General features: G+C 51.9%; 1 pseudogene across 1 annotated transcript; it reads right to left on the bottom strand.

Moving 5' to 3' along the window:
• Nucleotides 1-24,556: 24,556 nt before the first annotated feature.
• LOC306944734 (feather keratin 1-like) lies at nt 24,557-25,216 on the bottom strand (annotated as a pseudogene). The gene is made up of 2 exons: nt 25,093-25,216; nt 24,557-24,879 (listed from the first exon to the last, which is right to left on the bottom strand). The product of its transcript is annotated as a feather keratin 1-like (transcript).
• Between the last annotated feature and the right edge of the window lie 1,105 nt (nt 25,217-26,321).

The following is a 26,321-nucleotide window of genomic DNA, read 5'->3' on the forward strand; positions in this document are numbered from 1 at the left end:
AATGTGGTTTGGTTGCTAGGGGCCTGCTGATGTTCAATAGGAAAGTCCACAGCACCACAGGCAGCAAGCCAGTGTCAATGGTGGACCTGGTGGGAGGTGATGGAGGGAGAAAACCACGTGCAGAACTTCCAAGCAAAGAGGACACCAAAGGAGAACGCTTGGCATTAGCAATCTGCCAGGCTCTTCGCACCAAAGGAGGATGTGGACTTGATTTGAAGAACCTTTTGAAAGTTGCCACAGAATCATAGGAAGGCGTGACTGGAAGACCCACCCAGTCCTAACCCCATGGGCAGAAGCAACCCCCATTGATAGCGCTCACAGCCCCATCCAACCAGGCCTGGAGCAACTCCAGGGATGGAGCAAGCACAGCTCTGTGCCAGGGCCTCACCACCCTCAGCGTGACAAATTCCTTTCTTACATTTAACCCAAATTTCCCCTCTTTTTAGTTTACAGCCATTCCCCGTGTGCAGTTATTACTGCACCCCTCTCTGCCAAGCCTTGGGTTGTAGCATGAAGGCATCCCAACAAACACATCCAGTTCACATCCACAGGAACACGATGGCCAGGATCCAGAATTAAGTCACACACAAGGCGACAGTTCAACGTGAAAAATGGCAAAGCTCAGGTTAATAAGAGACCGCATGGACAGAAGGAAAGGGAATTCTAACCTGCAAACACAGCTCTGGTTCCAGCAAGGCAGCCTTACACCACTTAATAACAGGTGCCCCGGAAGAGGCTGCAAAGCTGTTGCTGTGATTAATCGCTATTTTTTCGGTGCCAGAGCAGGTAATGATTGCTGTGCTGGCAAGTAGGGAAGCCAAGTCAAGAGGAGGTATGGGGGGAGGAGGACTTGGAGCCAGCAGAGAGGAGGAACTGACTCAAAGCCTTGGGATTTGTGGTTAGCTAGAGACAGCCAGGAGGGTGCTGTGGGGCAGCCAACAGTCGGCATACCTGCAGCACCAGTCCAGCCAGGAGCTGCATTTTGTAAGAGGAATATTTAAATAGATTGAGTCTGGAGGACTCAAAGCAGATTTTTAAGCTAGGCTACAACACCATTTTAATCTTATCAGAACAACGAAGTTGGACCAATGGATGGGAAATGGAAGCTAGCACCACCAGTGTGAAGTTGGCTCTTTGGAGGAGAGTGGGTTGATCCAGAGGATGGAGTGCCTCCGGTCTCATAAAGATCCATTACCAAATCACAGAGACATTAAATATTTTAGATATTACCTAAAAGACTTCAAATTTTAAAGATTTTCAGCGCTCCGGGCAGCTGTGAGCTCCTCCACAGCAAAACCAATGACCAGGTTCCTGCTCTGCACCCCATTTCCTCTGCCTCCACTCCATTTTAGAAGTCCCTCCCTGCAGCCAACAGGTTGACACTACAGTGGAGTAATTCCTGCCCCAATTTCTCAGGCATTCTCAAATGCTGCTGCCCTGAAACAAAGGCTGGAAGATGCAGACAGCCAAGCTCCGCTGCTCCGGAGAACAGAGCTGGGGAGAAGCAGTCACGTGGACTACAAAACCTGGGAAATTAGCATGACAAGAATGATTCACTTTCCACACTGTCATTCTGGAATGAAAGTATAGAAAATTGTTACCTGCTACAGCAATTTTGGTAGAGCACGGCCAACGATGGCTGGCAATTAGGCTCCATTTTTGCTACCTAGGACTGACAAGTGACCCACGTCTCCACTCCCACGTTATGTGCAGGGAAAAAGAACAAGCCGCTACCAAACCCTGCTGCCTTCCCATTCAGACCTTCCCTGCTCTTTGTAAGAGTCCTCAGCAATTCCCAGCAGCATCCCCTTCCCGTAATAAGCAGCAGAACAAAGAGCCAGGAAGGTTTGATTATAGAGAGATGCTTGACGTGAGCAAATCAGACTTCTGTCCCCGTGGGAGAGAGAGATTTTCTCTTCTACCCATGTCCTCCCTGCAACGCTGGGAAAAATGGGGCAGAGGAAACGAAGGGATTTTCTATTACAAAGCCGAGGCAGTGCCCTGAACCCAAGCAAGGCAGCTCGATAAGGCACAGTCTGCACACTGCAGAGCTGCAATTTGCTCACTAATCGGAGCCCCGGAGCCAAAGCATCGTGCAGGAAAGTTACCCAAATCAGCACCAAGACACCACTTAGAGGCATCTGATGGAAAGCTCGTTGCTTTGCAGGATATGGGAGCGGATCGGGACGCTGTCTGGAGCTGGAGGGAGCACAGCTGTGAAGGAATGAATGAGACGCTGCCTTCAGAACTTGCTTGGCCTGTCTCAGCGCTTGCAACTCGATACCCGAGTGCTCTGTGCATGCGGCAGAAAGAGGAAACATCCACCAGCAGAAGAACAGGATTTGCACAGTCTGAACCTGGGACGTATCACAGAGAAAGGCGAGCTTATAGAAACGCACACAGAGAAACCTGCAGTCAGCTCGCGATGGCCATGCCGAGGCTTTGGTTCTGACACCCTGGTGAGGAAGCTGATCTAACGCGGAGGCAATCAAAGAACGAGCTGCTCAGCAAAACAATAAAATAAAAAATCAGCGCCGTCAGCCAACAATCAAAGGGAAAGCGAATAACTCTGTAGATCTGAAGGGCTCCTCTGGAAAAAATCCAGCAAAACCCCTTTGAAGTCATGATACAGTTGCAAAGCCCCAGCGCTGCGCTGTTTGTATTCCAGCCTCGTTCCACCTGCAGATGAGATCCTCTGCCCCTTCACTGACTTATTTTAAGACACCTGGATAGAGCAGATCACTGCAAACAGGACTAAGAGTTAAACCGAGCGCTCGGTTTGCAGTAAATCTCGTTATCTGCCCTCCGCCGAGCAGCAGCCACGGCCTGATCACGCTAAGCACAACTTGTTCTCAGTGCCAGCAGCAGGAGATGAACATCTGCAGAAGGGAGAGAGCTCGGCTGTAGGGTTACGTGCCCAAAGAACCTAAATCTGGTGAGGAGCCAGGAACAGAAGCAGCAAAATCTCGAGGGAGAGCTGGGCTTCAGTGCTGTCCAAAATCAATGCGGATTGATGAGGAGTCATTTTGGCTTTGGAGATGCTGCAGGTCGAATGATGAGACTTTCCTTTTGGGAAAACGTGGCTGTTGACACAACCAAGTTGGAGGGAACCCAACGAGGCCCATGGAGTCCAACTCCTGGTCACACACAGGACCGCTCAAAACCTAAACCCTGGGAGCAGTGTCTGAACACTCCTTGAGCTCGGGGCTGTGCCCACTGCCCTGGGGAGCTTGATCCATGCACACTGCTTTAACACCACAGATGTGCCCAGAAAGAAGAAACCAGCATTTCATCTGAACATCCATTAAAGTTGGAAAAGATCTCCCAAGATCACCAAATCCAACCCCAACCCAGCCCACCATGCCCACTAACCACGTCTCCACAGTTCCTGAACACCTCCACAGATGGTGACTCCACCACCTCCCTGTGCAGCCCGTGTCAATGCCTCACCATTCTTTTGGAGATTTTTTTTTTTTCCTAATATCCAACCTAAACATCCCCGGCACAACTTGAGGCCGTTACCTTTCGCCCTAGCACAAATCCTCAGCGCCATCACATGTGAGATCACAAGCCCAATATGAAATTGGCACAACACTTGTGCCAAACAGCGTGGAAAGCACAGAATCAAAGAAGGGACCTTGAAGATGTTCCAGTTCCAGCCCCACTGCCGCAGGCTGATTGCCAACAATTATTCAAATACAGTCCAGTGATTCTAGGAAATTGGAGAAGCAGCTCAGGCCGGATGGCGCATCGAAAAGCCCAAAGGCAAATCTCAGCAGAGCAATCGCAGCTTGAGGGACGGACTTGGTGATCTTCGGGGTCTTTGCCAACCTTAATGGTTCCACCTCCAACCTCGAGAAATGACTGCTGCAGCCGGCTGAGGCAACAAACATCAAGCAAGGAGCACAAATCACCACAAACACTGAACACAAGTCAAGCGTGCCATCGAGAAGCCCCAAGCAACACCTCCACCACAGGCAGTATCGGCCATGGCTGTGCCCAACGCGCCCGCTCAGCTCCATCAGCCTCCCCAGACATGAACTGCTGGCAGCTGGAAGGAGTCTGCTGTCACTCTGAGAGGCAATGACTACAACTCGCTTGCTCCCCTATAAACCAGGCTGGGCTCCCAAGCGGGGCACAGGTAGGGCACCGCTCAGCTGCAGCCCAAAGCAGAGGCCCAGAAGAGACCCTGGCTCTTCCCCATTTGTCTACCTGCACTCACAACGTGAAAAATTAAGTCTTACAGTGACTTGAAGTAGAAATAAAATTCACACGTTGTTAGCAGCCAAAGCACGACGCTGCTGTGGTCCAGCCGTTATTCCAAGTGCATCCTGCATGTCCTCAGAAATTTATTTATAAAGCATTTACTTTTGCCCCTTCTTGTGCGACGGACACAGAGCATGACAGCTTTTAAAGACAAATCAATAGCGAGCTCTAAAACCCAAATCTTATTACTGCCGCATTAGAATTTATTCCTGGGCCGTGGCTTATGAAATATTCAATATTTCCAATTATTCTTCTTTCTCCCTCCTCTGTCGTGAGAGTTCTGGAATCGGGCATCAAAATCTGCTCCAAAAAGAGTAGTTGGAAGCGTATCCTTTTTAAGCAGAGAAAAGATTTGTGAACGTTAATCTTGGAGTGGGGGCATTAATGGAATCACACAAAACGTGGAAGGCCAAGTTGGAAGAATCTACATTTAACAACATCTGTGTTCATCTCCAGGAGATGAATAGTTGGCACAGTCGCCTGGACAACCTGAGCACGCCTTTCCCCTCACTGGAAATCTATTAAATTTCCAAGCTTTGGGCTCTCGAAATCATGCAAAGGTGTTTCAAAGCACTGAGGTACGGGGTTTTCTTTTATTTCTGTATGCTTCAGTAGAGGCTTCTCAGAGCCCTCTTCACCTCTTCTCTCATGGGAGTGGCCCCCCATTGTGCCACCCAGCCCCAGAACGAAAGGAGGGCTGGGAGAAAGTGGATGAGAGCCTCCACGTTGGCCACCCCTGCTCCTGTGTGCTGCCATGCTTGGATTTTTAATTCAAGTTCTTCCTATCTTTCCATTTCCTGTATCAATGGATTGCTGCATTAAGACCTCATTATCCTCCTCAGCCAAAAATACTCTGAGCATCTCCGCAGCTCTCTCTGAAAGGCACCACGTCACTTTCAGGAGAACAGGGAAAGGAAGAAAGCGGCGTATAGAAACATTGGGAGCTTTGTTTTACCTGCTGATATCGATCAGAGTCTCCAGCAAGGCACCAAGCAGAGCCCAACACTGACGAGCTCTGCTTTGTCTGCTCAGGTTTGATTCATCTTGCTTAAGCAACGGTCCAGCGGCTCTTCTAAAGCAACAGAGACACTTAACCTTCAAAAAAATTCCCTTCGCAATCACAGCTCTTGTATTTCTCCCCCTCCTCGTTCATCCTTGCAAATGCTTTAGACAGGGCTGAAAAAGAGGAATAAATCAGACAGTGCTGTGCATCGCTCCAACCCAGCCTCGATCCTGCAGCAAATCTCCAGGGCAGCAACTCCTAAACTCACACATTTCTGCACTGCCTGACCCAATGCCTTGGAGGCATTCCAAACTGCATGGCTTTCCAGGACAAGAATGGCTTAAAAAACAAACAAAAAAAAACACACAACAAAAAGAACACCAACCAAGGATGAGATGATAATTCTCCCCATGCCCGGTTTTGCGTTCTCTGTTTGCACTGCTGTACCCCAACGAGCTTCATTAAAGGCAAATGCTGATCACACACCAACATGCTGCCCACATCCACTGTAACCCCACTGAACTCCCTGAGCCTGCGTTCCCTTCATTCCTCATCACCATCAACACCCCTCCACGGCCCTCTCCCCACACACCGACCTGACACGCAGCCTGGAGCATCCTCTCCCTCCTTCACATCCATTTTGCTTCTTGCTAGTTTACGTCCCTCTCTATTAACACCGCAACCATGCTGTCTTCCCTCGTGTTTCCACGCGGTATGTCTTCCTGACACCGTGACTCTTCCCTACAACTTACTGCCCTTGCACTTGTGGTAGAGTTTCAGACATTTATTGCTCACTCCTTACCCTAGGGAACGACCTCCAGTTGTGCCAGGTTGGATATTAGGAAAAATTTCTCCAAACGAGCGCTCAGGCACTGAAAGAATCCACCCAGGGAGGTGGCAGAGCCAGCGTCCCTGGAGGTGGTCAAGGGTTGTAGAGATGTGGTACTTGAAGACGTGGATCAGGGACACAGCAGGACACAGCAGGGATGGGTTGGGGTTGGATTGAACTGTCTTGAAGTCTTCTCCAACCTTAGTGACCCTATTTAGGGACACGGTGAGGATGGGTTGAGGTTGGACTTGGGGATCTTAGAGGTCTCCCCCAACCTTAATGATTCTGCTCACTGACCCCTGCACTTTTTGTAGCCCTTGTGGGCATTTGTGCCTTTCTATTCTCCATCTAAACACCTCCCAGGGACATGTTAGAAGGAAAAAGATGATGAAGTGACCCTGAAGAGGATGTAGCTCAAGTCAAAATAGCCTTAAGGTTTTGTATAGCCAAAAGCGAAGTCAGAGGTGGCAGCAAAAAATGAACTAAAAAAAAAAAAAAAAGGCCTTAGAGTTCTGTAACCCAGGTCCAGAGCACTGCTTCTAATTGATTGCTATTGATCTGTAGTTTAATTGGCTCTTGCCTCGCAGCACCCAACTGCTCACCTCCATGGCAAGAAGGCTCCCATTGTGATGTGCGGGGTACTTCACAGAAGGAAACACCATGAATTTGCTTTTGAATGCTCTGGACTACGTTATCTTGCCCATATCTGTGTTACAGCTGAGTTATTTCATCCATAACTGCACCACAGCTGCTAACTGGTGTCCCATCACAGACTCACAGCCTCCTGGATCCGTCCCTCGCTCCCGTAAGGACAGCCTTCAGAAAACAGGAGGCAGCCACGCTCTGGCAGCTCCAGGCCAAAGATCCTCTGAGAGCCTGTGCTCGCAGAAGACCACGGCTATTAGATTCCAGCAAACTGCAGGATTAAGATATATCACTTAGGGAATGGGGAAAAATAATGGATGCTTAGTGATATTAAATACACTGAAACCATTAGGAGATATTCACCTCAAAGGCGTTTCAGTTCACGTGTCCCCAACACGGCCATGAAATGCGGTGGGCTGTGAACCCTTCGCTCCACCTTGGGACAGAGGATCCTAATTCAGCTCCTTGACCTCCTTCAACTCAGACCTGAGCATCAGATCTCAGGATGAGGACTCCTGCAGTTCTGTTTTTTAGGGTTTTAGCAATGCTACAACAACATAACAGTGGTTTAGTTTCAGTTGGCATGGGTCAATCGTTGGACCTGATGATGGTGGAGGTCTTCTCCAACCCCAAGGATTCTATGAATCCACTGCAACCAGAGCCAGCTGTACGCCACAGCCATACAAACACACCAGTGCATAATGACCTGCCAGCTAACTTAACCAGCTACTGATACCTCTCTCAGTAATTTCAACCCACGGATTGCCAGACAGCTTCTAACCTCACACGCCTCAGGCTAAAAGCTATTTGATCCCGATTTGTAAAGCAGTCAGCACAGGCTGAGCTGAACAGATATTCTACAAACAGTGCCCCAAACATTCTGCATTTCGGGGTGAAACCCTTGAGCTGAAGGCACCCAAGAAACTTCTTGTCATGTCGGGAGAAGTCTTGGGGCCCGGATGGAGAGCTGCAGGTCAGCACTTTGAGTTGTCAATATGATGAAAGAATCACAGGGGGGAGAAATAAATACTCCAGAGCTACGACAGCATTTTGTTAAAAAAAGCTTCTGCTGCTAGGCAGGATCCCAGCAGCCACGTAACGTTGAGATGAATGAGTGGAGCTGATGAAAGCAGCGATGTGACAGCTGCATTCCTGCCACGGGGACGTGAAGCCAAAGGTCTACACTCAACCATCACAGCGGAGGTTGGAGATTCCTCCAGGTCCATCTGGACCAGCCTCCACTCAAGGAGGGACCCTCAGGATACTTGCAGAGCAGACCTGCTTGAGATGAAGGAAATCCTGCCCAAAAAAAAAAAAAAAATCACAACCCAAAAAGGTTGCTTGCTCCATTAGTTAAAAGTCTTACAGACATTTGCACTCCACAGGGGGAAAATATGGGAAATATACATGATGTTATCTGCAAATTTGTTTTTAGCTGCATCATTCCTGCGCTTGAAGTCTATCTACAGATTCTTATATTCTTTCTGCTGCTAAACAGGCAACCTCAGGATTCGAATGGTTACAGCCACACAAAATTTGTCTAACCTGTGGCTCACAAATCTGGATCAGATCTGAAGCATCAGGCAACAGAGGGCCGTGCTGCCTGACCTGTTCCTCCTGCAGGCCGAGGTTGGTTTCCGCTGGGGGCTGGGATGAGGTTGCAGGTTGGAGCACCACCTTCACAGCTGACAACCAGAGGATGAGCCTCTGGTTGAAACTAAGATGACTGGAGAGCTGCTTTAGGTGAGAACCTTACAATCACAGAATCATTAAGGTCGGAGAAGATCTCCAACATCCCCAAGTCCAACCCCAACCCATCCCACCAGGTCCCTAAATAGAACCACAGAGTCATTAAGGTTAGAGAAGACCTCAAGATCACCAAGCCCAGTCCCAACCCATCCCAACAACCACATCCCTCAGTGCCATATCTTCACTGTCCTTGAATGCCTCTGGGGACGATGACTCCACCACCTCCCTGGGCATCCTGTCTCCAGTGCTCTTTCAGAAAATAAATGTTTCCTAACACCCAGCCTGAGCCTCCCTTGGCACAACTTGAGGCCATCACTCTCACATCCTTGTATCACTGATTACCTTGCCTCAGCTTGAAAGACAACCCACAGTGGTGATACGGAGCAGAATTGATGCAGAGATGCACGGATTTGCCAAGAACTCGTTTGCTCTTAGGAACACAAGCTCCAGCCACCAAGCTGTTGGGTCCCTGGAATGCTCAGATTTTGATGAGGACAGGCACTGTGCTGTCTCAGTCCAGTGGTTTAATCACCACACGCCGTGGATGCTCTTGCAGGACCTGTTCCTGCTCCTCCTTCCCCTTCCAGCTGCAGGAGCAAGGCGTGTTGCTTCGGCAAGCTCCACTTTGACAGAAAAAATAATGACTGCAGAGGCCCTTCTTTGAAGTCCAGGCACATTTCTTACCTCTAACAAAAAACCTAGAGAGCTCCCTGCTAAAAAAATAAATAAAACCGATGGCAGAAAACGCGCTGAGTCGTTCTGCAAATCACTTTTTGTTTTGTATTGGGGTGTTCTGGAATGCACGTCCCGCCTCCACCACCTCTGACCCACGGCACCACGCAGACGACTCAAGGTGACACAGCGGAGATGTGAGAGATGCACAACGAGGAGGGGGAAAAGAAAGGGCTTCTAAACGGGAGCCTCGCTGATGTGTTCATTTGCAATTTCTCCTTACAGCTTCACGGCAGAGCTGCTGGGAGCTGTGACAGCTTCAACAGCATCTCTCGAAAACGGCACAGAAGGTGAAAGCGTGAATCGGAACGCTGCGGAGCAATGGAAATCATTTTGACTGAAATGCAGAGGAAGCTCTTTGTTTCCTTTCTGCTTTTGGAACCCTATTGCCAATTTTACCAAGCCACGCTCCTGCACGAGCACCTGATGAAAAAAGCAAAACAGCACGGGTTCACAAATCGCCCACCCAGGAGACCCCACGTTGGTGTCAGATCCCCAATCCCAGCCATGGGCCCAAATTGGGATTTTCCCATCACGTAATGAACCCAAACGGGGAGCCTCCCACCAAACGGGAGCATCCCTGTCACGCAACAAGCCCCAAACTGGGAGCAGCCCCACCAGGGAACCCAAAATGGGAGCTTCCCACCACGTAATGGACCCAGACTCAGAGCCTTCCACCAAATGGGAGCATCCCTGTCAAGTAACAAGCCCCAAACTGGGAGCCTAAGCACCACACGATAAGCTCAAACTGCCCACCTCTCCCCACCATGCAACAAATCTCATCTGGGAGCCTCCCACCAAATGACGGCTTGACTGACACACAACAAATCCCAACTGGGAGAGTCCCCACCACACCACAAACCCCAGACTGGGAGCCTCCCCTCCAAGGAACCAAGAATGGGACTCTCCCACCAAACAACAAGCCCCAGCTGGGAGCTTCCCACTAAACAAGAGCTTGACTGACACGCAGCAACTTCAAACTGGGAGATTCCCACTCAAATGGGAGCATCTCTGCCATGGACTGAGCCCCAGCTGGGAGCATCCCAACCACACTGAATCCAAACTGCAGCTCTGCAGGGCTTACATCCCATAGCCCTGTGCTCCATCGATCCCAGTGCTCTAATTTCAATTTTGGATGCAGCTCGGGATACTAGACGTGACTGTCCTCATCCCCCAGAGCAAGCTTCACATAAGAGGGAAAGAATTTTAGGGAAGGGCACTGAGGAAACTGCAAGGTCGAGGAAGAACTGCCTGAAGGGCGAGCACTGAGATGCGCTCACCCAGACCTCGGTCCTGAAAAGGAAAACTGAAAGAAAGAAAAAAAGAAAACTCCAAATTTCTAAAATAAAGCTTGCAATCCCTGGAGCAGCACAGGCTGCCACGGGAAGCGAGGGCTGAAACGTGATCCCGACTCACAAAGCTGAGCAGCAAGTAGCAGACAGAGGTCAGGCTGAAACAGAGGTCGTGCTCAGCCAAGCAGATGCAAAGCAGGGAGTCAGCGCCCAGCACGCAGTGCCTGTCCTCTGTGCTGACTTTGCCCAAATCCTGCCGGTTTTGGTGGGGGGAAAATGGGAGAAAACCACTTCACCAAGAGGCTGCTGTGGGTGCAGGTAGATCCCTCTGGCTGCTCCTCCCCATGCAGTGACTTCAGGCTTTTCCTAAATCTTCCCAACCACATTGAGTGCTGCCAGAATAAGTGCTTTCCTTTTTATTATTTTTCCTCTTGAGCCCTGAGCACACGGAGGAGACTCCATGGAAATACTGCTGCCCCCACCTTTGAGAGGACGTGGATTCACAGATGCACGCATCAGATTAAAGGCAAATCAGCTTAGGTAGCAGAACCCACCAGCATGCAGAAACCACCTTCATAACAGGGTTCAGCAAGCGCTTAAGAGACAGCTTAATTACTAATAAAACTGATGATACAGCCTCAGATCCCACAAAGCTGCATGCGCACGTGCTTGGAGGCTGCTCAGCTGGATTGGGATGCGTCCCTCCACATAAGCTGAGTTTTAAACTGAAAGAGGGGATATTTAGGCTGGATTTGAGGAGGAAACTCTCTACTCAGAGGGTGGTGAAGCACTGGAACAGAAAAACAGAGGGTGTCCCATCCCTGGAGGTGCTCACAGCCAGGCTGGAGGGGCCCATGGGGCAATGTGGTCGATGGGAGATGTCCCTGCCCATGGGATTAGAACAGGATAGGCTCTAAGGTCTCTTCCAACCATGGGTCCAAGCTGTTTTGGAGATCATTTATAATCTCTAAAGGATTTACACTTCAGAAGAAGAGAGACTGTGCATCCAAACGTCCCAGACAAACAGGACTTTTGTCTGGTCCTAAATGCTTGACTCCGCTAACCTAAATTCTACCGCTCACCGCGCCCCGCCACCCGTCTGCCTGTCCTCTATCATGGAAACTGCAGTCGATAAGCAATTGCACTTTTTTTTGCCTCTTGCCATGATCTCTCCTAACTGCGTGCAAAGTGCTTCTGAGGCCTTCAAAAGGGGCTGCGGAAAGATCGATACAATCGTAATCCTGCAGCTCCGATTCACCGAGTAAGTAACATTTCTTGTTGGGAAAAAAAGCTTGGGTTTCCAAACACGTCACCCGTGGAAGTCATTTACATTCAAGCAGAGAGTGGAGCGGGGAAAGGAGATCAATAAAAATGCAACGAGGCAGAGAGAGAAATGTCAGCACCTCGGGAAGAGGCAGGGCGGGAGCCGCGCGCATCAGCCGGGAGCGCAGATAGCACAGATGGATGCGATGGGTTCGTGTTCCACAGGGGCTGCAGCGAGCCCCCGCCATCCTTCCTCCTGTGACATCTTCACACCCAGGTGCTGCTGAGCCCCTTGCTCCCCTCTGTCCCCCCCAGAAATGGGTTCTTTGCCCTCTGTGATGGGTTCAGAACCGGGACCCAATTTGGACAGCTCCCAATCAAAGCAACTCTCAACCAACGCTCAACTCGGGAACCAAAACTTCCCAGAGTCGGTATTGATAAGATACAAGGAGCCAACTCTTCTTCTGACAGCCCATCTCAGGCCTCGTTTGCTGCGAGGTTTATGAGATGGTCATCAACAACTAAAAAAAGCCACATCTTTCACTGCAGGAATCGCGCTCTGTACTGTTACACCTCTGGGTTACGATGCGGCACCGTTATCGAACCCATTTTGAGCAGCACATCCACAGTAACAGCACAGCAGGACTGCTCCTTCCAGGAGGTGGGAAAGGGAGAAATCCAGCTCTGGGGGGTCCTGGGAGGAATACAGCCACCTCCAAGGGGACAGTGTTGGGCTGGGAGGAATAAGAGCCAATCCCAAGCGCGCAGCCTTGGTTTCACTTCTCCCCCGGGTGCCTGGAGAGCATTTATCCCCCGTTCAATTCTTGGTAACTGGAATTAAAAATAGGCAGCCTGGGTTCAGCGGAGAGTGGAAGAAGGTGGAGAATGACAGCAGAAATGTTTCTGAGGACACAGAGGAAGAAGAGGGAAGATCCAGGCTCAATGCGTTATCTAGAGCATGTAAGGGAATGATCACTGAAGCAAAAATGCAAGAGGGAGAACACGGCTGCTGGAGACGGGGACAAGAAATTCCTTTTAAACATACTGCAAAGAAAACATCGCACTTGTGATGATCTCAACCAGCAGCCTAAGTTCTCATGGAGAATTACTGTATGGGGTAAGCAGGTTTACATATGTGCCCTAAAAGCGCATGGGTCAGTGATGGCCAAGCCCCACAGTCCTCGTCTATCCTCATTCTGCAGAGCCAACCCCAAGGAATTCACAGCCCCACAGCTCACACGTCAGTTCTATCCCCAGATTCAGCCTTGAGATTCACTGCATATTCTATGGTCTCACTTTGGATCGTGGGGGCTCCATTTAGACGCCATTAAAGGGGTTCTCGTTTGCCTGTTTTACACCGCGTGTGTTCATGAGTATCCAGAGGTGAACCTCTCAAGCTGTCGCCTCTGAGACGGGGAGTAAAACAGCACAACTCTTTGGTCTTCATCCCACCATAGGGAAGAAGTTGGGATGATTGGAGCCTTGCACAAGGAGCCAGGCCAAACCCAGCTCCCTCCTCTGAGATGCAGCGTCTGCCCTCTAGATTATAGCTTATCTACAAACTCTCCTATGAAAACCTGCCCTGGATCTTCCCCAGCCTACACAGAGAATAGATCTGGGATGGGAACGGACAGTTCAACTGATATGGGATGCACCAAGATGGGGCAATGCCCTTGGAATGGTCAGGTGGAACCTGGTTGATGACACTGATCGGCCAGCTGTTCCCCTGAGGAAACTGGGACCTGTCTGGGACCCAAACAGGTCAACTTCAGACCCAAACCCATGGATTCAGCTCCAGGATATCACCTCACAAGGCTGAGACAACCCCTCCTCAGAACCCCTGCCCAATTCCCAGCAGCATTTCACAACACCTCCTTGTTGTCAGAGCTCCAAGGCATCTCCATGGGGCACTCCGGCCATTGGGCCACATTGCCCATCAACGCTTTCATCCAGCCTAAGCTGACATATTTCAGCAACTGAAGCTCTGCCAATTCTTCCAAGGTTTCACAGCAAACCTCAGTCCATCAGGAGACTCCCAAGACAGCCTGGATTTTCCTCATCCCGCATTTGGAGCCCCAGGGCCGCAACCAAGGGTTGGCTTGGAGATCCCACAAACCCAAGGAATAAGAAGGCAGATTGCAAAGGCTCAGAAGACAGAGCTGTGCACAAACAGGTTGTTGGGGCCGTCCTACACGTCACCCCTTTTTAATATCAAAGAGGTAGAAGAGCAGCTCTGCAGGCACTCAAGCCAACCACACACACCAGAGCTGCACCGCGTTCCCCAGGTGCGTGTGGAGCAGCTGTACTGGGGACAACCCGAGAGATCTGAGATGGGGGAGAGACCTTACAGACCATCCATCCCCAACACGGGCACGGATCCATCCTAACAGGTACCCAAAGCCCATCCACGTTGCTTTGGACAACACGCAGACCAGAGCTGTGATGTCCAACAGCATCCACGCGCACATGGTTATTGCCTTCCTGCTTCCCAAAGATATGCATGCAAATATCCATAAAATTATTATTACTTTTAAACAAAATCACTGGGAATCAATAATAAACCCTATCTCTGTATGCTGTAGATGGATGGGGACACTCTTCCCAACCCTTGTGGGCCACAGCCCTGCTCCAAGATCACTGCCACAGCCTACACCCGACAGTCGCAGCTCCACGACGCTCGCTGCTGCTTGAGAAAGAAGATAAATGCTTTGAAAACAGAATAAAAAGGCACTTCTTGGTCAGGCACAACCCGCTCCACATCGCAGCTTCTGCGCTGCCAGGTTGGTCAGTGAGCGTTACACAGTTTGGTTCCTGTTCCTAAAGGGCCAAAATTTCACCCAACGCCGCCATTAGCGCAGCAACTGCGCACAGGCCAATGGCACAGCAGCAAAAAAAGAATGGATATGATTCCCCCCAAATGACCCCAAACCCATCAGGAATCACAGCCACGCAACGGCACTGACAGATCACAGAAATGCAGCTGAGAGCACTGAGCGCAACGCGGGATTAATCCGAATTTGGGGCAGGAAATGGCACCAAGTGAGCACAGGGCTGAGAAATCAATGCTTGGGGTCAATGGCTGGGGGTCTGCAAGCCCCCAAAAATGCTTCGAATCGGGGGGGGGGTGGGGGGGGGGGGGAGAAATGGTGCTAGGCATCACCCGAGTGATGCAGAAGGAATGAAAATGGGCAGAAAAAGAGAGAGAAAATAATAAGAAAAAAAAGAGATGGGATAAAATATGGGCAACGAAAGGGATGAGAGGGGAAGAAAACATGCAAAAAAAAAGAGATTGGGGGTAAGAAAAAGGGGGGGAAAAACATACAGAGGGTGAAAACGGGCAAAGATAGTGATAAAGAGGACAAAAACGGCAAAAAGAAAATGGGACTTAGAGAATGAAAATGGGCAAAAAAGAAAAGGGATTGAGACGTGGAAACGGGGAAAAATGGTATGAAAACATGCCAAAAAAACTGATAAAGAGGACAGAAATGGGCAAAAAGAGGGGTGAAACAGGTAAAGAGAAAAGAAAAAAACTCAGAGGATGAAAAGGGGCAAAAAAGGGGATTGAGAGGATGAAAAGGGGCAAAAAATAAAAGGTGGAAGTGGCGGTGCTGCCAACGAGGGGTGCGCGGCGCCCTGCCCAACTCACCTGCTGCTCTCGGCTGCCCCCCAACCTCCCAAATTTTGCTATTTTCATCGTTTCCCCCCCCCCCTTTTTTTTTTTTTTTTTTTTTTTTTTTTTTACATTTCTTAAATGATTTTTTTCCCCACCCAGCTGCTTGTGCCAGGTGTGGCGGCGCGCGAAGCAGCTGCGGGTTTTTATCCGTAGAGGTCACCCGAGGGTTGGGTGAAAAACTGCAGTTGGGGGAAAGGGGAGGGAAAGAAAAAAAAAAAAAAAAAAAAAAAAAGCCTTAAAAAAAATAAAAAATTCAAACCCCCGAGAACGCATTTAATTAATATACGAGAACAATAATCAACCTGCAGCTTCACAGCCGGAGAGAAGCAGCAAAGAGATGCGAGGAGCGGAAGGGAGGAGGGAACGAATCAAAGCGGCTCCCATTTGCCGCATGTGATGATTAAAAGATCACCACCCCCATCCCTCCCCCCCCCCCCCCCCAGTGCAGACCACCCCCCAAAAAACAGCCATTTGTCCCCCACAAGCTCTGAGCCCCCCCAAAGTCGTCCCCCCACCCCCCCCCCAAAAAAAAGTCCCCACCCTGCTGTGTCCCCCCCCCCCCCCCCCTTGAAACAGCCACACCTTGCAGCGGAGCGCTGGGCTGGAAGGGGGAAAGGGGGGGGGAAATGACCCTAAAATGTATATACGGAGGGGACGTGCCACCCCCCCACAACCCCCAGAACATTCACAGGGAGATGGATGGGGTGCCCAGATCCCATAAATCCCCCATAGGGTGAAGGGATGAGGCAGCGCACCCCACAACCCCCATAGGGAGAGGGGAACAGCCACCCCCCCTCCTCCTCCTCCCCCCCCCACTTCCCTTTAAACCTCTATAGGGAACTGGGGAGGATCCAGCCCCCCCCAACCACTATAGGAAGCAGGAATCCTCCTCCTCCTCCCTCCCCTCTGCCCCCCCCCCCCCCCCCCCCCACAAGAGCCCTATAGGGAAATCCAAGGCCCTTTGAAACCCTATAGGGAGATATGGGGGGGAGGAATGGGAAGTCCAGACCCCATAGAGAGCAAGGAGAGGTTGTCCAGCCCTCATCCCCTCCACAGGGAGCCCCCCCCCCCCCCCAGAAGCACTACAGGGAGATGGGGGGGGGGGGAATCCAACCCTCCTATAACTGCTATAGTGAAATGCTCCATCTGGGGGAGGGGAGGGGGGTGCAGGTTGGATCCCACCTTTATGAGGGGGTTGGATGCAAAATCTCTCCCCCTCCCCCCCCCTTCACTTTCTAAGGGGGAGGGGGAGGAAATCCAGCCCCAGAATAAGCAATAAGGGTGGGATGCACCCCCTTGCTCTGCCCCCAACCAAAAACCACCCCCCACTAATAACCCCCACAGGGAACAGGGGGAGAGGGGCATGCAGTACCCCCCCAACTCCCAGAAATGGGCTCCAACCACCCACATAACTGCCAGAGAGAACAGGGAGGGGTCATGCAACCCCCCCCCCCTCCCCCCAAACACCATATAGACCCATACAGACACCGATGGGGGGGGAGGGAAAGGGTTGAAAACACCCCCAAAATTGAGCTCCAACCCTCCCCATAACCCCACACAGAGCAATGCAGGGGAGCAGGGGGGCAGGTAACCAACCCCCCCACAACCCCTAAAAATGGAATAAAAGCCCCCCATAGAAATCAAAGTGGGGGGGGATGGGAGGGGGTGTCCAACTCCCCCAAATAAAATTGGGGGGGGGGGAGGAAAGGGGGTTCACCTTCCCCATCTCAGTAAAGATGGTGGTGGGGAAGGGGAGGGGGGGGATTCAACCACCATCCCCAAGCAACAGGGTGGGGTTGGGATCCGCCCCCCCCCCCCAGATCCGCATTCAATATGGGGGGGGGAGGCGCACAGGGTGGGGTTAGCCCACAGCAGGTGCTAATTAACTAATTAACCACCACCACCCCCCCCCCTTGTTTTTAATGAACGTGAATAAGAAATAGAGATGCGAAGGACCCCCCCCCCAAAAAAAAAAAAAAGGAATCACGTGTTAAAACAGGACTTAAAATAAAAATAATTAAAAATATATATAAAAAAAAAAGGAGGATCTGCATTCTGGAATGGAGGGGGAAAGGGGATGCGGGGGGAGGAAGGGTGAAGGTCCCCCAAATTTTAAGGGGAGGAGGGGGGGGAGACCCCCAAATTTTAACACGGGGGGACTCAGGGCATAGAGGGGGCTCTGACCCCTCAGGGACCACGAGGGGAGGGGGGGGGGGGGGGGTCGTACCTGCGGGGTTCCCAACCGCAAACAGGCCTCACCTTCTCCTCCCCACCCTCCCCCCCCCCCCCCCCCCCCCCCCCCAAAAACCCACCCCCTCCCACCCTCCTCGGTGCCGCCGCTCACCTCTCCGCCATCTTCCCGCCGGCCCTACCGCTCCACGGTGGCCCCGGGGGGGCTTTTTCCTCTCTTGACCCCCATCGAGCCGAACCGCCGCCTACCTCCTTTTTACCCTTCCTCCCCTCCCCCCCCTCCACCCCCGTTACCCCCCCACTTCGACAAAAAAAAAAAAAAAAAAAAAAAACTGAAAAATAAATTAAAAAAAAAAAAAGAATAAATAAATAATTTAAAAACGGCGCAACGCGACAAAACACCCCCCCACCTCCTCTCCCCCACACCGCCCGCCGCTGACTGAGCCCGGCGGCCCCGCCGCGTCCCGCCGTCACCAGCGACAACGGGGGCGCAGCCAATGGGGAGAGAGCTGAGGGGCGGGGCTATCCCTAAGCCACGCCCCCTTCCCCGCACCGCCCGCCGGCGCACTGGATGATGGGAGTTGTAGTTCTGAATGGGCGGCTGCGATTTTTCCCGATTTTCGCTACTTTTTTTGCTACGTTTTTGCTACGTTTCCACTTTTTTTAGGCTTCGGACTCAGGGCACGCGCGGCCCCCAAGGTGACGTGCATGGATACAGGGCGCGGGCACGAGCATGGGGCTCAGCGTGCACGTGTGCACGTGTGAGCGCAGCACACACGCGTGTACACACGGGACAAAGTGCGCACTGCACGCCATGCACACGCGTGTGGACAGATATGGGCATGCTGTGTGCAATGTGCATGCAGTCCCATGGGCGTGCGTGCACACGTGTGAGCAGTGGGAGCACACGTATGTGCGCACAGTGCCACAGCACACGTGCATCGGCCGTGTGCACATGTATGTGCATGTATGCAACGTATGTACACGCATGCGCTGTCTGCGTGTAAGTACATGTTAACAGACTGTCGCAGGACTGCAGGCAGGCTGCTCACAGTGCATCAGATGTGAACAGCCCCAGGAGAAGTGCATCGATCTGGGACATGGTGACAGGCTGCCACGTGTCCCCAGCTCACGCGGCACTGTGTCCCCATCGCGGGGTGACACGGCGCGCTGGGGGAGCTCGGGGTTGTAGCCCCAAAGGTGGGCATCTGAAGTCTCCGAGAGAGATCGTGGTGGATGCTGTGGTAAATGGTGTGGGGCAGCAGCCATCTGGTGGTGACTCATGGGATCATGGGATGGTTGGGGTGGGAAGGAACCCCACAGGATCATGGGATGGTTGGGGTTGGAAAGAACTTCATAGGGCCATGGAATGGTTGGGGTTGGAAGGAGCCCCACAGGACCATGGGGTGGTCGGGGTTGGAAAGAACTTCATAGGGACATGGGATGGTTGGGGTTGGAAGGAACCCCACAGGATCATGGGGTGGTTGGGGTTGGAAAGAACCTCATAGGGCCATGGGACAGTTGGGGTTGGAAGGAGCCCCACAAGACCATGGGGTGGTTGGGGTTGGAAGGAATCTCACAGAACCATGGGGTGTTTGGGGTTGGAAGGAGCCCCACAGGACCATGGGATGGTCGGGGTTGGAAAGAACCTCATAGGGCCATGGGACAGTTGGGGTTGGAAGGAGCCCCACAAGACCATGGGGTGGTTGGGGTTGGAAGGAATCTCACAGAACCATGGGGTGGTTGGAGTTGGAAGGAGCCCCACAGGACCATGGGATGGTCGGGGTTGGAAAGAACCTCATAGGGCCATGGGACAGTTGGGGTTGGAAGGAGCCCCACAAGACCATGGGGTGGTTGGGGTTGGAAGGAATCTCACAGAACCATGGGGTGGTTGGAGTTGGAAGGAGCCCCACAGGACCATGGGATGGTCGGGGTTGGAAAGAACCTCATAGGGCCATGGGACAGTTGGGGTTGGAAGGAGCCCCACAAGACCATGGGGTGGTTAGGGTTGGAAGGTATCTCACAGAACCATGGGGTGTTTGGGGTTGGAAGGAGCCCCACAGGACCATGGGGTGGTTGGGGTTGGAAGGAATCTCACAGGATCATGGGATGGTTGGGGTTGGAAAGAACTTCATAGGGACATGGGTTGATGGGGGTTGGAAGGAGCCTCACAGGGTTATGGGGTGGTTGGGGGTTGGAAGGAATTTCACAATATTGTGAGATGGTTCGAGTTGGGGGGAACCTCACAGGGTCATGGGATGGCTGGAAGAAACCTCACAGCACAATGGGATGACTGGGGTTGGAAGGAACCTCACAGCATCATGGGATTGTTGGGGTTGGAAAGAACCTCACAGGGACATGGGATGGTTGGGGTTGGAAGGAACATCACAGGACCATGGGATGGTTGGAAGGAACGTCACAGGGTTATGGGATGGTTGGAGTTGGAAGGAATCTCACAGGGTCATCTGATGGCTGGAAGGAACCTCATAGCACAATGGGGTGGGGTTGGAAGAAACCCCACAAAACTGTGAGGTTTAGAGGTTGGAAAGAACCTCAGAGGACCACAGGATGGTTGGAGTTGGAAGGAAACTCATAGGGTCATGGGATGTTTTGGGTTGGAAGGAACCTCATAGGGTCATGGGATGTTTTGGGTTGGAAGGAACCTCAAGGGCCATGGGATGGTTGGAAGGAATCTCACAGCACAATGGCATGGTTTGGGTTGGAAGGAACCTCCCAGGACCATGGGATGGTTGGGGTTCTGTGACCCTCTGGAGCTCATCTGGTCCAGTGTGCCCCATGCTGAGCTCCATGGGGTTCCTGCAACCCATTTTTCCTTTCTGGCCAGGGGCCTCTGGGTGGCAGCATGAGCTCAAGGTCCATCATCCACTTCTCCCAGTGTTGCTTCACCCGCAGGCTTGCTGGGGACACTCTGCCCCATCATCCACATCGTTAACGAAGATGTTTAACAGGACCAAGGTCATTGTGCAGGCAGAACTCTGAGCAACACAAGAAAGCAGTGAAATTCACTGTTATGAAGATGGGCAGCAGTGTGCTGGTGGCACGGGGACATTGCCCAGGATGGGCTCATCACCTGAGGTGGAGTGGGTAGGGAAGGAAGGATTTGGGGATGTACAACATGGGAGAAATTGGGCCACGTCTGGAGAGATCATAGAAGACCCACTGAATTTGGAGAAGATCTCCAAGATCCAGACCAACCATCAACCCATCCCCACCATGTCCACTTTATGGTTGGAATCTTTATGGTTGGAAAAGACCTCCAAGATCCCCAGGTCCAAGCCCAACCCACCACCACGCTCACCAAACCACATCCCTTCCTGCCACATCTCTGTGTTTCTCGACCACGAGCCCCATAGCTGGGATGGGCCTGGGGCTCCCTTCGCTCTGCACTGCATTTTCCATGAGCCCTGCAGCAAACTGCTCTGTCTTTTAAACCTTGTGACAAACACGAGATGCCAGCCACCCCACCCCATGAATACCCGCTGTCTCTGTTGCCACGGAAACCGAAGACTATTGTGTTTTAATATTTTTAATCTACATAAAAGACTTGAAAGAGTTCCCAAAGCCCCGGTGATTAAACAAGAGAAGCGATGACAAACTAAATGCACCCTTCCATCCAGGCACATTTGCAAAAGCCACCGCAGCATCAACCCCTCCTCACCAACCTCCCTCTCCACCCCAATCAAACCAATCCACATCTTGACAAAATCAAAGAATGATGGAATCAGCAAAGCTGGAGAAGACCTCCAAGATCACCAAGTCCAACCCCAACCCATCCCCGCTCTCTGTATCCTTCAGGGCCACTTCTATGGACTTGCTGGTCCCAAAGGTCTTTTCCAACACGAGCAATTCTACCACGTGATGTGTTTCACAAACGTCTCCGACGACACGATGCTCAGCGCTTTGTGACATCACTGTCACCACCATGGTCACCAACAGGTGGCCCACAGGAATCAGTGCTCTTCAGCATCTTCAGCAATGGCAGTGGGATGGGGGGCAGGTGATCTCCTATGAGACGCGTTGCAGAGTCTGGAGGGAACGAGCTGCTGTGTTGGCCAAGACACTCTCAGTGATGTTTGAAAAGTGGCAATCAGCCGAAGTCCCTGGTGAGAGGAAAAAAGCAACATCACACCCGTATTTTAGAAGGGTAAAAGGGATGAACCCGGATCTACCAAACTGTCAGTTTCACCAATGTGCTGGGAAAGACGATGGAGCAGATCCTTCTGGAAGAGATGCTAGGGGACATGGAGACAGGGAGAGCCAGCATGGCTTCACCGAGGGCAAAACCTGCTGCAGCAACCTGGTGGCCTTTTGTGATGGTGTCACTGCAGCAATGGACAAGGGAAGAGCCACCGATGTCATCTCTCTTGACCTCAGTGAGGCCTTTGGCTGGTTACCCCACAACATCCTTCTCTCCAAACTGGAAAGAGATGGATCTGATGGGTGGAGTGTTCAATGGACAAGCAACTGGGTGCAGGGTTGAGTCCAGACAGTGGAGGTCAATGACAGAACATCTGGATGGAGATCAGAGGTAAGTGGGGTCCCAGAGGGGTTCACTGTTGGGACTGATATTCTTTAATATCTTCATCAGTGAGATTGACAGTGGGTTGAGTGCACCCTCAGCAAGTTTGCTGACATAAACGCTGCACAAGGAGGCAGCCATGAGTCACTCCAGGCCAAGAGGTCAAAAACATGGCTGATGAGTGCAAGGCATGCCCTGGTTCAGCTGAGGTGAGAGCTTTGTGTGTTGCTGCTGAGCTCAGCACTGCTTTAATTTCTAAGGAAGATGGAGCAAAGTACAAAGAGGGCTGTTCAACTGGATGTTCCTAGGTGTCTGAGGCCTGCTGGGTGTCAGCCAGGAATGCTGAGGGAGCTGTGTGGAGTGGGTCTGGAGGAGGGTCATAAAGGAGATCAAAGGAGTGGAGCGCATTTACTGTGAAGGCATCCTTAGAGGGCTGTTCTGTGATTCCCAGGTGCGTTTGGCTTGAGACGCTACTAATTGTACTGCACTGCACTCCCTGCCTGCCTTCTTCTGAATTTGCTTTCCTTGAGCTTAGTGGTTGTCTTCTGCATTGGGTGTGCTGTGTCAACACCTTGATTCCATTTTAGCTTTGAAAATTGTGTTTTGGAGCAAGGAGGCAGGCTTTTTTGTGCTGTTTCAGCGTCGGGCCATTCATGATGGCTTTAATACATTTAGACAGAGGAGTGCAATGTGTGGAGTTGAGATGTTGGGGTTGTTTATTGGTGGGTGCGTGAATGGATGAAGCAGCCATGTGCCCCTTCATGGCCTCTTCTGGAGAAGATGGAGCAAAGTAGAAAGGGAGGCTGTTGTACGGGATGTGCCTAGGTGTGTGAGGCCTGCTTTCCGGGTGTCAGGCCGGAATGCTGAGGAAGCTGTGTGCAGTGGGTTGAGTGGAGGTCCTCAGAGAAGATCAAAGGAGTGGAGCGCGTTTACTGTGAAGAAAGGCTGATGGAGTTGGGCTTGTTCAGCCTGGAGAAGAGTTGGTTCCAGGGAGATCTGACGGTGGCCTTCCAGTACTTGAAGGGAGCTTTCAGGTGGGAGGGGAATCATCTTTTTACACAGTCTGCTTGCAATAGGAGGTTTTAAAGGATTGAGGAGAAATTTGGTTTAGATGTAAGGAAGAAATTCTTGACTCAGGCAATGTGAGGATCTGGCACAGGCTGCCCATTCAGCTTATGGATTCTTCATCTTCGGTGGCACAGCCAGCCTGCTTGGTCCAGGCCCTGGTCAGCGTGATCTTGGGGGCCCATCCGTCCACAGCAGGGATGGTGCTTAAGTTCTCTTCTAACCTTCACTGTTGTGTGATTGTGTAATTGCCTGATTTAAGCTGGTCTCCCATGCTCTGCTCATCCAGAAGCTGAACGAGCATGGGTTGGACAAGTGGAGAGTGAGGTGGACGGAAAGCAGCTGGCTGCAGGCCTGAGCCCAGAGCCTTCTACTGCAGGGCAGCAAGTGCAGTTGGAGGCCAGTTCCTCATACTTACCCCTAAGCGGAGTGTTAAGGGTCTCTTGTCTGGGATGCAAGCTGATCTGACATCCCGTAGAGCTGTGCATCATGTGGTATGAGTTGTTTTTCCAGCAGCTCTGCTTTTTGCGTCCTTGTCTTGAGGACGTGCCCATGTTGCACTGGCGGCACCTTTCAAGTGAGTGCACTGGAAGCCAAAGGAGCGATGTTGCACCTTCGTGTCACGGCACGCGGAAGTAGTGGCCAAAGCACAGAAAACGAGCAGTGTTGAGGGTGTGGTCATGGCTTGGCACTTGTGCAGTATGGTTTGTGCCTCTGTTGCCAGAGGAGCTGCCAGCTCCAAACAGCCGTGTAAGCCTGGCCGGGGCCTTCTAGGTATCCCGCTTTGGAGATGATGGCACATGCTTTTATGAGAACATCGACCACTTAGTTGATGAAGTGTACCGAAGAGGCATAATTTCTATGATACTGAGCAAAGGTATTCATAGTCTTTTTCTTCATAGAGGGAATGTATTGGGACCCTTTTGAAACAGACCTGATGGTTTCTAGAGCCATGTCTTTGTAGTGGGTGAAGTGAAAAGAGCATTGGGCGAAGAAAGGAAGAGGAGGAATGCGATGCTGGCATGCAAGAGAACTTTATTGAGGGAAAGACACTAAAAGGAAGGATCCACTTGGTGATCGCCAAGTGGAAAGAGCACAATTTCAAGTGCAAGGACAGAGGAAAGTTTAAGCGGTCATGTTTCCAGGCAGCCTGGTCTGATGTTGTTCCATGCTTCCCTGTTTCGTGCGGTGAAAAGAAGAGCCGTAGCTGGTGAGCCCATTTGGCATCAGTGACCCAGAGGTGCTTGGTCAGTGCGTGAGGCGCGTTGCAGGGTGCAGGTGTTTGGTGTCAGGGTGTGGGCGCAGGCCCTTAGCAGGGGTAGCGGGCTCTCGCGCCGTTGAAGCAGCCCAGGCCTCCAAAGCCGAAGCCGCCGGAGGAGATGGACACTCCCTGGGCGTTGAGGGCGCTGCCCACGGCAGCTGATGCGGAGGATCCGACGGCGGTGCTCTGGGGGAAGGAGCTGAGGATGGGTCCCGGCAGGGTGACCACGACAGTGGAGGGCTGGATGACGACTTGGGAGTCCTGGCACTGCCTGACACAGGGCTCGTTGCAGCTGTTAGCCAGCGGGGTGGGTCCCCCACTGCAGGGGCGGCAGAGGTTGTAGCAGGACATGGCTGTGGGGTGGAGGGTCTCTGCAAGAGAGGGCATTGGGTGAGTGCAGGGTTTTGTGGGATGAGGGATGCAATGCCATTGGGTTCTCAGGCAGCGGGGAGGCCTGGTTTGGAGTTGTGGGGAGCATGACAGAGAGGAGGTGAAAGGGTTGCAGAGTTTGGGGGCAGAGCAAGGTATGGAGAGTTTGGCCAGGTGGGGTGGCCAAAGAAAGGCAGCAAGGGATTCAGGCTCACCTGGAGAAGCACAAAGGAGAAGGTGTCAGGAGAGTGGTGTGAGTGAGCGAGGCCCAGGGCCGGCTTTTATGCTGCTGTGTGAGTGCCTGAGGGCTTGGAGAGAGCCTCTGCGCATGGCAGCACTGTGCAGTGAGCAGCTCTTGCGTGCCAGAGCCTGGCCAGTCATGAGGTGGGGTGTGTTTGCCTTCCCACAACATTTCATTTCCTCGTGTTGTGGATTTGATCCTTTGACCCTGTCGGCACTTTTGAGTGTGACTGGAGTGACAAGGAAGGCGCATCTCTTGGAAGATGTTGGAAGGCTTGTGCAAAGCTTTGGCGGAGTGATGTGGTCTCGTTAGTGATGCCATCGTGTGCTACTCATGCAGTCGTGTTTGTGGCCACTTTGTGAGGTGCGGACCCCATTCCAGGCATCCTTAGAGGGCTGTTCTGTGATTCCCAGGTGCGTTTGGCTTAAGACGCTGCTGGTTGCACTGCACTGCACTCCCTGCCTGCCTTCTTCTGAATTTGCTTTCCTTGAGCTTAGTGGTTGTCTTCTGCATTGGGTGTGCTGTGTCAACACCTTGATTCCATTTTAGCTTTGAAAATTGTGTTCTGGAGCAAGGAGGCAGGCTTTTTTGTGCTGTTTCAGCGTCGGGCCATCCACGATGGTTTTAATACATTTAGACAGAGGAGTGCAGTGTGTGGAGTTGAGATGTTGGGTTCATTTATTGGTGGGTGTGTGAATGGATGAAGCAGCCATGAGCCCCTTCATGACCTCTTCTGGAGAAGATGGAGCAAATTAGAAAGAGGGGCTGTTGAACGGGATGTGCCTAGGTGTGTGAGGCCTGCTGGGTGTCACACCGGAATGCTGAGCAAGCTGCGTGCCCTGTTGGGCGGACGCCGGCCCACAGAAGGGATGGTGGTTAAGATCCCTTCCAACCTTCACCATTCCGCATTTGTATAATGGTATGATTTGAGGCTGTGTCCCATGCCACGCTCATGCAGAAGCTGAGGCAGTGTGGGTTAGACAAGTGGAGAGCTTTCGAGGTGGACGGAAAGCAGCTGGTGGAAGGCCTGGTCTCAGAGCCTTGTGATGGAGGGCAGCAAGTGTAGTTGGAGGTAAGTTCCTCCTGCTTACCAGTGGACTGTTAAGGATCTCCTCTCCATGCTGCGTGCTTGCATCACGTAGTGTTGCGTGTCATCTGTTATGAGTTGCTCTTCCAGCAATCTGCCTTTTTGCATACCTGAGG

The sequence above is a fragment of the Tetrao urogallus genome, assembly GCF_951394365.1.
Source record: "Tetrao urogallus genome assembly, chromosome: 3".
Taxonomy (NCBI): Eukaryota; Metazoa; Chordata; class Aves; order Galliformes; family Phasianidae; genus Tetrao; species Tetrao urogallus.